We start from the raw sequence: 12,302 nt of genomic DNA on the forward strand, positions 1-12,302 counted from the left end.
GTCGCCAAAACACAGAAGAAAATGTCGACCCTGGCCAGTGTTGCCAGGTATTGAGCTCCCAAAAAGGCTAGATTTTGGGTAAAAATAGGCTAGAATAGGCTAAAATTCAGAAAAATATGCTGAAAAAAAAGCTATACATTAAAATCCAATATTATCCACCAAATTAAAGTAGTTTTTATGTTTTTATTATATTAAACATGTTAATAAACTTTCAATGTCTTCGTTCTCCTCGTCATTCAAATATTTGTCTTTTTTTTTAATTTGGGCAAGATAATTTTGTGGCAACGAATAGGTATGACAGCATTCATTGTTTCTTCGTAACCTATATATGTAACATTGAAATATATTATTATTAAAATATAAATAAGTTTGACACAATTTAAAAACAAACCTTATGCTCAATATTGCATTCAAGCTTTTTAATGCCATTTTATTGCGCAATTTTGATTTCACTATGTTCATTTGGCTGAACACTCGTTCCACCTCTGCATTGGACCATGGCAGGGAAAACAACTGGATGGCAAATAATGCAAGCGCCTTAAAGGGGTTGTTGTTTCCTGCGTCTCTATACGCTAGCACCTCTGCCCAAAATTGCATCGATTCTTCTGTTTTTTCCCATCTTATCAGGTGAATTTTGTCCAATTGTGATTTTAGTTCATCGATATCAGTTATTTTAAAATATTCAAAAATATTTATAAAATCCAATATATTTTTGTGGGGTCGCAATATATTATCCACTGCAAATATATTCACCTTCTTTAAAATATTGAAGTTGTCGGGAAGTCTAAAATGGAAAAGTGTATTATAAATATAGTGATAATCTAATCAACTGCAGCTTATTCGTACCTTTCACGGAGTTGCATTATTAATCGTTGCACAAAATTGACGCAAACCTGCCTTATTTCCGGTTCTTGCTCTTTGCATTCCAAAGATTTTATCTTTCGTTCAAAAGCATATCCCAAGTACAAGTCTTGTACTGTAATATGCGTAAAATCATCTTTAAAGATGTCAATGTTTATTTCCGGAGGTATGATTTTTTCTTTTAGTGAATTAATGCTTGTCATAAGCTCATTTAATAACTTAGAAGATTCCGGCCGTTCACTTTGAAACAATTTGTTGAGTTTTTGCATATCATTTAAAATCGGTCGCAAAAACAATAAATACAACAAATTAGTTTCATCGTTATATAAATCATGCAAAATTTTTGCCTTGTGGCATTTTTCGGAACTGGCAGCTAAGGCAAAGTGCAATTTGAGCTCCGACCACTGATGTGAAATCCTAGTTACTGCAGGTTCTATTGACAGCCATCTGGTATCGCAAACTCTGGGTATTTTTAATGGAGTCTAAAATAAATTAAAGAGTCAGTGAGTCAAACGAATAAAGTTAATACGTCAGGCAATACATGTATAAGCAAATATTAACAATTAATCTACTAACCAGCTTTTAGGACGAGTACAGAAATTAGACGTTAGATTTTTGTTATGTTAGACAGTTTGTTGGACGAACACGATTTACTGTTTACTTCACATGTAAATATATACCTGATCATTATTTATACATTCGTATATTTTTTTGTAGTTCATTTGGCGTTGCGAACTTTTCGCAAACCAGGAATAGGTATCCGCCACAAGAAATTCCAAAGCCTCTGGCATACTACCTTTGCACGCCTGATTTACAACCAATTGTATAGAGTGACATACACACTTAATTAATATTAAATTAGGCACACTTTTTTTTAATTCAGTGTATACGCTCCTTTTGGATCCTGTCATCACATTGGCGTTGTCGGTTCCAAGCCCAATCATATTTGAAATGTTTAAATTTTTTTTCTGTAACTCTAGCTTCAAATGGTCTGCTATGGAAATAGCATCTCCGGACTCGATACTAACTAAACTCAGGAAAGTAGACACCATACTTTGCTTTCTTACACTAAAGTAATTTATAACGATTCCTTAAAAGTTGTAAAATGCACATACATAGAACGAAGGCAATTAATATATGAACATACATACAAATATATCTTAGCAAAATAATGTTATATTTACCAATCAATTTCGTCACACTGATGTCGGTTGACTCATCCAGAAGCAAACTATATTTCGATGATCCAATATCCATCAATAAGTCTTCCATGAAGTGCACTGCCAAAACATTGTTTATAATCTGCGTGCACTTCGTCCGTCCAAGCTGTATTTGTGCGGCTGCACTGCACGCTTTAAATTGTTTCACACACAATTTCGACAAGTGGTCCACAGGTGATATTGCCGTGTGCTCAGCCACATACAAACATAGTGCAGCTTCCTGCTCCTCTGTCTTCCAGCATTTGGAAGGAAAACTTAGTTTTTGTGTTTGATTAATTGCGCCCATTGTCGAAATATGTTTTTTGGACACCGCATGTTGCCGTATGTCGTATACCTTAGCTGCTACTGAGCATTTACAATAGCAACAAAATGCCTTGGTTGGATCAGCTGGCATTTTCCGGAGCCAGTCTTTAAACTCACTGTTTTCCAACCAAGCATCGCGAAATAATTGTTTGTAAATGACTTTCGGCATTTTGGCACGTACGCTTCGATTCAATTTTATTTCACAATTAATTATTAGAGATCACATAACATAATGCGACAACATATCGCACCATCCAAAAAATCTATCGATCAGAAAGCACAATCATATGAATAAAGTTCACGTAACAATCGGCAAAAAAGAACCATCAAAACATTTAACACCAAAAATAAAATTTTTCGTTGGTCACAAATACATTAAAAAAATATGCTAAATTATTTTTAAAAATAGGCTAGATTTATAGCTATAGGCTATTTACAAATTTTATAGGCTAGATCATTTTAAAATAGGCTAGATCTAGCCTGAAATAGGCTAAACTGGCAACACTGCAACCGTACACCGCAGTCTATTCGATTTTGTCGGCCATTAAAATTAGAATTTATAAGGAGAGTACGACCTTGATTAGAAAGGAAAGGAAAGTGAGTACATAAAAATCACATTTCGAATTTATATTTCGAATCCTGTGGAAAGTTGTTCTAGATGTATAGACAATTAAAGATGGGAGAGTCTTGAATGCATTGACAGGAACCAAATCCACACAAGCTTGTGCAACATGCGGAGCCACACCTTTAGATTTTCCTCTGAACAAAAATTTCAAGTAAGTAATGTTTATGTATTGGTGGCGCGCACGTGTGTGTGTTTTGTGTACTGTTCATGTATTTGCCTTTATATGTTATATATGTATATATGTATGTTGCCACTATCGCTTTGTGTTTGTGTATGTTATATTTTGTTATATTTGACCACCGAAAAATAACAGGACACGGATTTATTTTAATTGTTTTTAATTTTGTGTTTGTTTTTTAATTTAATACCCAATACCAGCCAAGAAGTGATGAGTTAGAGGAAACATCGAACATCGATGTTTGAAAACTTCGATGTTTCCCGAGCTTAAGAAAATATCAATACATCGACGATATGTATCGATACATTTTCGATGTTTTCCCCACCTCTAGTGTTCTTCCTCAAAGTATTTGCCGAAAGGTGATCTGCAGCATTTATTATTCGATCATTCTAGTAAGTTGCCTTCACATGTTCGACTGGCTACCGGTAGTCTCAGCCACATGTCACATTTGTTGCAATTTCGTTCGGAGCACACAATGCACGTGCTAAATTTTATTACAAACTTAAAATGTGTTTACAGGATATATAGCAATGCTCTTGTTCTTAAATCTTGTTTTATTTAGAACGAATAAACTTTTTACATTCATGCATATGTACATTCATATGTAGATTTATTTTTTTATACAATTTTTTTTTTTGATTTTGCCGTAAAATTGGCGCCAAAGTTTAGAACGCTAAAAATTTTTGTTGAGTAGAACTTTTAGCTTGTGAGCTAACAAATTCATTTCCTTTCGTGATTCCTCCTATAAATTGGAGAATTTTTTTCACGGCCCCAAGCATTTTTACTAAAGCAGTCCCAATAAACGTTAGCTAAGAAACTAGGTTTATTTTCTTTAATATGAATTAATATGATACTAGACTTAAGGTACATATATTATAAAAATTAAAAAAAAACAAGAAAGCAAAGCTAACTTCGGGCGGAGCCGAAGTTGATATACCCTTGCAGCTAAAACCGGATATATATCGCAAACCTCATAATAAAACCAATTAATTACAATAAAAAATCTAAAAAAAAGTCGCAAGCTTCTATCTTCAAAATACGAAAGTTGATATTTCTACCAAATACCATTTCCGATCGTTTAGTTATATGTCAGCTATAAGATATAGTCAACCGATCGTTATGAAATTTGGTAGATCGGATTAACTGACCAAAAATAGAATGTGTACCAAGTTCCAGCTTTCTATCATGAAAAACACGAAAGTTGGGTCATTTCCGATCAATCAGTTATATGGTAGCTATAGGATATAGTAGGCCGATCCCGGCCGTTCCGACTTATATACTGCGTGCAAAGGAAAGAAGGGTGTGTGCAAAGTTTCAAGACGATATCGTGTTATTTTTTTAAACTTTTATTCTCAACATATTCTTTAACATACTAAAAAAAATAGAATCCCTGTGAACGGCAGTACAAAGGATAAAGAGGGCTCATTACCATCAGTATAGGAAATTTGACCACTTTTTTTGCCACAAAAATCAGTTTTTGGAAGATAAATAATCGAAATAATTTTAACTGTATATCATTCACAATAGATCAATTTTTATTGTTGCATACTTGCCAGGACCTTGGCAGCTTATTGAAGCTTCTTTCGAATCCAGTCGGTTGGTTGAATTGCTAGTTGATATCCTTGAAAACTTAATGGATGAACATGGTACACCTTTTTTATCGGCGAAACTTATGTTAATCGATAATAGCTCAGGGAAATCCAATTTTCACGGACAGGAACCAAATCCACACAAGCTTGTGCAACATGCGGAGCCACACCTTCAGATTTTCCTCAGAACAAAAATTTCAAGTGTGCAAAATATGCTTATGCCATATGAGAGACCTGAATTATGGCTTAAGCCCACTTCACAGCTGGATTCGCGTTTTTGGGTTTATTTTGCATACTGGCTACAAATGTGAAATTCAGACGTGAAGGATTGTGGAGGAAAATGATAAAACAGAGGTTTCTGAACGCAAATACAAATTCTATGCCTATTTTTGAATCGTTTATCTTTACATGATTCGCGTTTTTGGGTTTATTTTGCATACTGGCTACAAATGTGAAATTCAGACGTGAAGGATTGTGGAGGAAAATGATAAAACAGAGGTTTCTCAACGCAAATACAAATTCTATGCCTATTTTTGAATCGTTTATCTTTACATGACCCAACGATGGGAACACTGCACGCCGTTTATTTTCCGATCCTCAAGAATGTTCATATATAACTGGAATCGATGTACAGATTAATTTAAATTTTAAAAAAATATTAAATTCGCTTTCATGTCAGCTTCCCATAGATGTGGAAACATTTTAAAACTTTTGTTTTAATACTGCTGGTGAATAACAGATCATCGATAAATATACTTATGACCGCAACGGGGCATAAAATTTCAAATCATGGAAGTGAGATAATGCAGAATGCTGTGCTTTCTTTGGGTTATTTTGTAGAGGAAGGAGCCGAATCAAAAAGTAAACTTTATAAATCCGACCGCCTACATCACGCCAGAGAGAGCAGTAGGATACGAACGGAAAACGAGGATCAAGAATTTTTGTAGGTGTCTATTGAAAACAGGTTACTTTAAATGTAAATGAGAAGTAAAGCAATTCTTTGGCTCCCGTTGAGGTGTACCCAAGGTAATTCATAAAAATATTTAATGGAGATGTACAACTAGAAGCACTGGTGCAAATAGACGCTACCCCCAAGGTATATTATAAAAATTAAAAAAAAAAAAAAACAAATCAGAACCAAAAGGAGAATGGACTGTGAGTTGTTAGCTGCTTGGAAGGCAGCAAGTAACTGATTTTGGCTGGCACAAAACCTCCTTATTGGGGCAAAACTAACACATGTTTAAAATTTGAGTGTGTGCGTAGCAGAGAAAAACAATGAGAGCAGAGAATTCACTGAGCGAAAAAAACTTATTTTTTTATTTCTTTTTTCGTTAATTCAAAAGTTGGAATGGGCACTAAAATTGAGTTTTTTATTTTAAGAAAAGCTTTGACAGCAACATTTCTTAACCCTTTATATGGCCTTGTTGCATATCTGCAACATACCGTTTAAATTCAATTATTTTTCAACCTGCGTTAAAAAACTGTCTAAAATCTTTTTGATGCAGTTCAGCAACTTTCGTTTTTTATATAACAAGTGTTGGTCAGTCAGAATTCTGTCCAATACTCAACAGGTGATTACTTTTCTCGCCAATTTGGTGAATGTGGTAATCTGAATTGGTTGTGCAGTTTCTCATCCAAAATATAAAAAATCAAAAAAAATTTAATTATTGATTCAATTAATGGTTAAAAATAGGTAAATATTATATTATGTTGCATATTTTTGAGTTTTTGTGTTTTTTGCATTATAATACAAATAAATCAACAATTTCGCTTAGTTTAAAAAAATCGTTTTTTTTCGCTTATTTAAAAAAAAATTAAGAAAAACCCATCTTAAAAAAAAAAATAAAAAGAAGTGTATTTTTTATTTTTACTTATCTACCGAACAAAAAAAAAATGAAGAAAATCGGAGTTATTGCCTTATAAAGGGTTAAGGGGGACATCTGAGTAGAGTTTTGAAAAAATCGAAAATTTTTTTTTTCGCTTAAAAAATTCTTTTGGGTCTTAAAAATAACATATCAAAAGATAGAGTCTGGCCAAAGTGTCTAAGTGTCAAAATTTTCCATTCTGCGGCGATGCCTCACAGGTAAATCCCACAGTACTTAAAACTTTAAACGCGTTTTTCTCGAAACCACTTTTTTTGAGTTGGCCGAACACATAACTCGAACCACTCTAAACCTATCGATCTAAAATTTTGACAGTATACTCAGAATACCTATATCTATCGGCACACGTAGGATTTTTTTGCTTACTTTTTTTTTTATCAACAATTTTGTGACGTTTTTTGTTCGTGAAAATTGAAAATTTTGTTCAATCACTCACTCTTTTGCAAAAAATCAATATATCAAAAAAATTCTACGTGTGTCGATAGCCGTTGAGATACAGAAACTAACCAAACTTGATTTTTTGTTCTAGATCAAAAATTAGGGACGTTAGGTGTTCGGCCATGGACCCCCTTTAAAAAAATAGGGCCTACGAATAAGGGCTGCAGGGCCGCCATTTTGTTTTTGATTTGTTAAAAAAAAATTTTATTGTGTAGTTTAAATATAAAATAATAAAACCCCATTTAAAAATTTGCGATTAGCTGTTTTTATTTGGCCAAAAAAAAAAGCAGAAAATCCGTTTTTTTTTCGCCTGTTACTCAGATGTCCCCCCTTAAACAAATGAAAAACTACGCTTCCCTATCTATATTCTCCATAAAGAAAACTTTTTCCAACCCAATTTGTGAAACAATTTTTCTCAGTGGAAAAATTTTGATTTTTAGTTTGGGCTGTCAAATGAATCAAAATGAGAGAGTTTCTAAAAAAAATTTGAGAGTGCTCACACTGTCAGTGTGCCGGCAACGCTGCGGCAGAATTTCCTACCCTATACTCGCGTACTATGTAAAATAAGAGTTTGCCCACCACTGTTATAAACCAAGCATTTAAAAATTTTTGCATTTGCAATACTGGTTTAAATGACTGAAAATTAAACTTCAATAAACTTTTCAACACTGGTCTAAGTTTCAATAATATAAATTGCAACGCGACTTAAGACAGAGCCGTTTCAACCGGGGCAGGTCGGGTCGTTTTTCGTCCTCTACTCCCTGAAGAACGTAAGGCAGCTACAACAACAACAACCGAATCCACATAAATTTAAACCAGCTCGTTTTCATTTATTCTTTTTTTTCTTTTTTTTTTTTTTTAACAAATTTTAAAAGTTTAAAAACGGGAATTCATATCCCTAAGCATAAAATGGCGCTCTCAGCCAAGGATAAACCCTTGAGCTTAGATGCAGCCATTATAAAACGCCCAAAAATTTCCGCAACACCAAAAAAGAGGAGTGCAAACGTAATCGAAGTGATAATAGAAGTGGAAGGGAGAATGGAGATGGGGCATGCAGTAACGGCAGAAAATCTAACAGATTCATATGAGTCAAATTCACAAAAGTGCAGTGTCATGGAGAAAATTTGTGAAAACCATTCAAAAGAAGGAGATAGAGACAATGGCATTACCAACAATAAGGAAAATCATTCTATGCAGGTATTTGAACCTCTTTTTATCCCCCCAATCATAAAGGACCATTTGTCGTATATATTGACAAAATGACTGAAAATGGCGATATCCTCAACAGACAAAATAGGAAGCCAATAAACGCATTAGAACTCAATGTAGTTCTTTTTAAACTTAAATTGAAAGGTATTATAAAAGTGAACAAAATTGGCTCCGGCGCTGCAAAGCCGAGTGCAGTTTAGCGAAAGCGGCTAATGACTTAGTAAATTCTAATTTAAAAAAAGAAGGGTAAGAACCCAAAATACTAAAACATTTCATTTTTAAGACCGGCATTATCTTTCAAATCCCCACAAAATTTTCTCTTCCTGAATTAAAAGAATTCGTTTCATCGCGAATTCCCATCCACAAAATTGTTCGAGTGCATAGGAAAAACGAAAATAAAGATATGGGGCCTACTTCCAGGGTTAAAATTATCTTTGAAGGTGCAGAAATTCCGGAGGAGGTCGTCTTCTTATATACTAAAGTTAAGGTCTCAGTGTTTCAGGTGTTTCAGGTTTGGCCATTTTGCTCAACACTGCAAACAAAACCATGAAATTTGTCGCGATTGTTCCCTTTTGCATCCAAGGGAAGAAAAATGTAATATTCTCAAGTGCGCAAACTGCAAACAGCCTCATTCTGAAAGAAGGCTTTTGCTATTCAAAAATGCACGACGTTTGAAAATCTTTCCAGAATAGAAGTTAAAACCAAGTTTCCTGCTTTATTTGAGAAGCAATCTGCTAACTCTTTTGAAATTTTTAATTCATCTGATTTTCCTCTGATTCAGACCCAGAAAAAATCAGCCATTCCAGTGTTGCAGAACAATATGAAGGCTGCTGCAGGTATCATTCATAACTTTATGCCCTATAATAAAGTAGTTAAAATTAATCAAAACCGTATTAATGAGAATAGAAATTCTCAGGTCACTATGGACAATTACAAATCTGCAATTAGGGAAAACAGCTTTTCTCTTAATGAAAAATGTATTCCTCCTCCTTTAAAATCCTCCATTTTCTCACAGCAACAACAAACCCCGTCTCCATCCCAGCCTATTACTTTGACCCAATCTTCAGCTTTAGAAACCGCCAAAAACAGTTTTATTTCTATTTCCTCTCAAATTGCTTCATTTTTGCTGGAAAATAATACAAACATTCCAGCAGTTTCTAGCTTCTAGCTTCATTATTAACAAACACTAATCCATTATTATCTTTTATTTTAATTGAGTAATTGGTGGTTTTGGCAGTCATCGTGGGAGAATTATGGACAAATTTTGAAAAAGTAAGTTCAATGAAACGGTTGTAAAACGACCATTGGTATGTATGTATGGGTAAAAGCCCCTTGAAATTGAACTTTACAATAAAATGTCTGTTAATTGTTTTGCTATTATATTGAAGTTGTCGAAAATTTGAATTATAGTTTATTGTTGAATTGTATTTTGTAGTTGTTAGTCTCCAAATTTACTCTAAGATAGCTTAGGGCGGAGCGGGAGCGAAAGCTCATATTCGCTCTAGTGCGAATTCGCCCCGCTTCGCCGCAATAGATGAGTTAGGCTTAAGCCATAATTCAGGTCTCTCATATAGGATAATAATTTTGCACTTGAAAATTTTATTTTAGGATATTTTTGTTTTATTTCAAAAATAGGATAAGCTCATTACCAACAGTATAGGAAATTTGACCACTTTTTTTGGCCACAAAAATCATTTTTTGGAAGTTAAATAATCGAAATAATTTTAACTGCATATCATTCACAATAGATCAATTTTTATTGTTGCATACCCGAAATTTCCATAGATGGCGCCACTGCGAACAAATCAGCTGTTGCTGTTGACAATTACAAAATGAACAAAATCAAGATTTTTGAAATGAATACTCTTTGTATGACTTTTATTATGTGTTTGTGTATGTGAAATGTCAAAAAAATACGTGTTGTACAAGGAAAATAGAGTCAAAATGTAGACTTACATTTTCACTCTATACAAAAGACATTTTTTTTAATTAAATCTCATTTTTGAAAAATGGTATGGTTATGGAGCAAGTGGGAATAGCGCAAAGAAGGATGCAGCTTTTCAATTTATAAAAACTCCCATACCAGCAAAGATCCATCAGGCTATTGTAGAACGTAGAACTCGGAAATTTTGCTACCACTTAAGTACAATGTGGAAGACTAGAAAAAAATTTAAAGCAGTTCCAGCGTAGGCATGAGATAAGATGGATTCCCAAACGGGCATTAATATATCGAAGAGCTTGAGGGCGCTGGGTCGACCAACCCTGCCATTCAGTGCAGGTACAAGGTCTTTAAGTAATCTAGCTGCAAATTTTGCTAAATCGGGGGAAAGTAATGTAAGTTTGCAAACTCTCGCAGCAAGCTTGGCAGCACGAAAGCAAATCGAATCCAGTCGGTTGGTTGAATTGCTAGTTGATATCCTTGAAAACGTAATGGATGAACATGGTACACCTTTACACCGGCGAAACTTATGTAAATCGATAATAGCTTAGGGAAATCCAATTTTAAACAAGGGTCATCGGACAGGAACCAAATCCACACAAGATTGTGCAACATGCGGAGCCACACCTTCAGATTTTCCTCTGAACAAAAATTTCAAGTGTGCAAAATATGCTTATGCCATATGAGAGACCTGAATTATGGCTTAAGCCCACTTCACAGCTGGATTCGCGTTTTTGGGTTTATTTTGCATACTGGCTACAAATGTGAAATTCAGACGTGAAGGATTGTGGAGGAAAATGATAAAACAGAGGTTTCTCAACGCAAATACAAATTCTATGCCTATTTTTGAATCGTTTATCTTTACATGACCCAACGATGGGAACACTGCACGCCGTTCATTTTCCGATCCTCAAGAATGTTCATATATAACTGGAATCGATGTACAGATTAATTTAAATTTTAAAAAAATATTAAATTCGCTTTCATGTCAGCTTCCCATAGATGTGGAAACATTTTAAAACTTTTGTTTTGATACTGCTGGTGAATAACAGATCATCGATAAATATACTTATGACCGCAACGGGGCATAAAATTTCAAATCATGGAAGTGAGATAATGCAGAATGCTGTGCTTTCTTTGGGTTATTTTGTAGAGGAAGGAGCCGAATCAAAAAGTAAACTTTATAAATCCGACCGCCTACATCACGCCAGAGAGAGCAGTAGGATACGAAACGACAGAGCAGTAGGATACGAACGGAAAACGAGGATCAAGAATTTTTGTAGGTGTCTATTGAAAACAGGTTACTTTAAATGTAAATGAGAAGTAAAGCAATTCTTTGGCTCCCGTTGAGGTGTACCCAAGGTAATTCATAAAAATATTTAATGGAGAAGTACAACTAGAAGCACTGGTGCAAATAGACGCTACCCCCAAGGTATATTATAAAAATTTAAAAAAAAAAACAAATCAGAACCAAAAGAAGAATGGACAGTGAGTTGTTAGCTGCTTGGAAGGCAGCAAGTAACTGATTCTGGCTGGCACAAAACCTCCTTATAAACCAAACATTTTAAAATTTTTGCATTTTGCAATACTGGTTTAAATGACAGAAAAATAAACTTCAATAAACTTTTCAACACTGGTCTAAGTTTCAATAATATAAATGGCAAAGCGACTTAAGAGAATGTTGATATTGATGTTGGTACTATATGATATGTTTTAGTATTGATATGATATCTGTATTGATATGATTATATCTATGATAGCAAAACATCACTTTTGGCTGAGATCTCCGACAGAATGGTCTACATTGGAGCTATGAATTTCTTTTTTTGCAAAAACTTATCTTTGCTAGCAGCACTGCGTTATTTTCCATTTAATAATAAGTGGAAATACAAAATTTAATTTAAAGAGGCATTTTATTAACGACCATGGTAAATTTTTTGCATCACATGACGATATGGGAGCGCAGTATAAAATACTTCTTAATCCGATTTTTTAATCCTAAAAAAACATTGAGCATATTGAAAATTGTTCTAATATAATTAATAATCAATCAGATA

At 34.1% G+C, this 12,302-nt stretch overlaps 2 long non-coding RNA genes across 2 annotated transcripts; one reads left to right on the forward strand and one right to left on the reverse strand.

The window, feature by feature from the left end:
- Window positions 1-218: 218 nt before the first annotated feature.
- Window positions 219-2,631, reverse strand: LOC108125494 (uncharacterized). The gene is made up of 4 exons (XR_011444309.1): window positions 2,046-2,631; window positions 847-1,343; window positions 392-784; window positions 219-322 (listed from the first exon to the last, which is right to left on the reverse strand). It is a non-coding gene; the product is annotated as an uncharacterized lncRNA (long non-coding RNA).
- Window positions 2,632-2,888: 257 nt separating this feature from the next.
- LOC138925585 (uncharacterized) lies at window positions 2,889-5,171 on the forward strand. The gene is made up of 3 exons (XR_011441823.1): window positions 2,889-2,981; window positions 3,034-3,160; window positions 4,715-5,171. It is a non-coding gene; the product is annotated as an uncharacterized lncRNA (long non-coding RNA).
- Window positions 5,172-12,302: the final 7,131 nt, after the last annotated feature.

Source organism: Drosophila bipectinata, chromosome XR, assembly GCF_030179905.1.
Source record: "Drosophila bipectinata strain 14024-0381.07 chromosome XR, DbipHiC1v2, whole genome shotgun sequence".
Taxonomy (NCBI): domain Eukaryota; kingdom Metazoa; phylum Arthropoda; class Insecta; order Diptera; family Drosophilidae; genus Drosophila; species Drosophila bipectinata.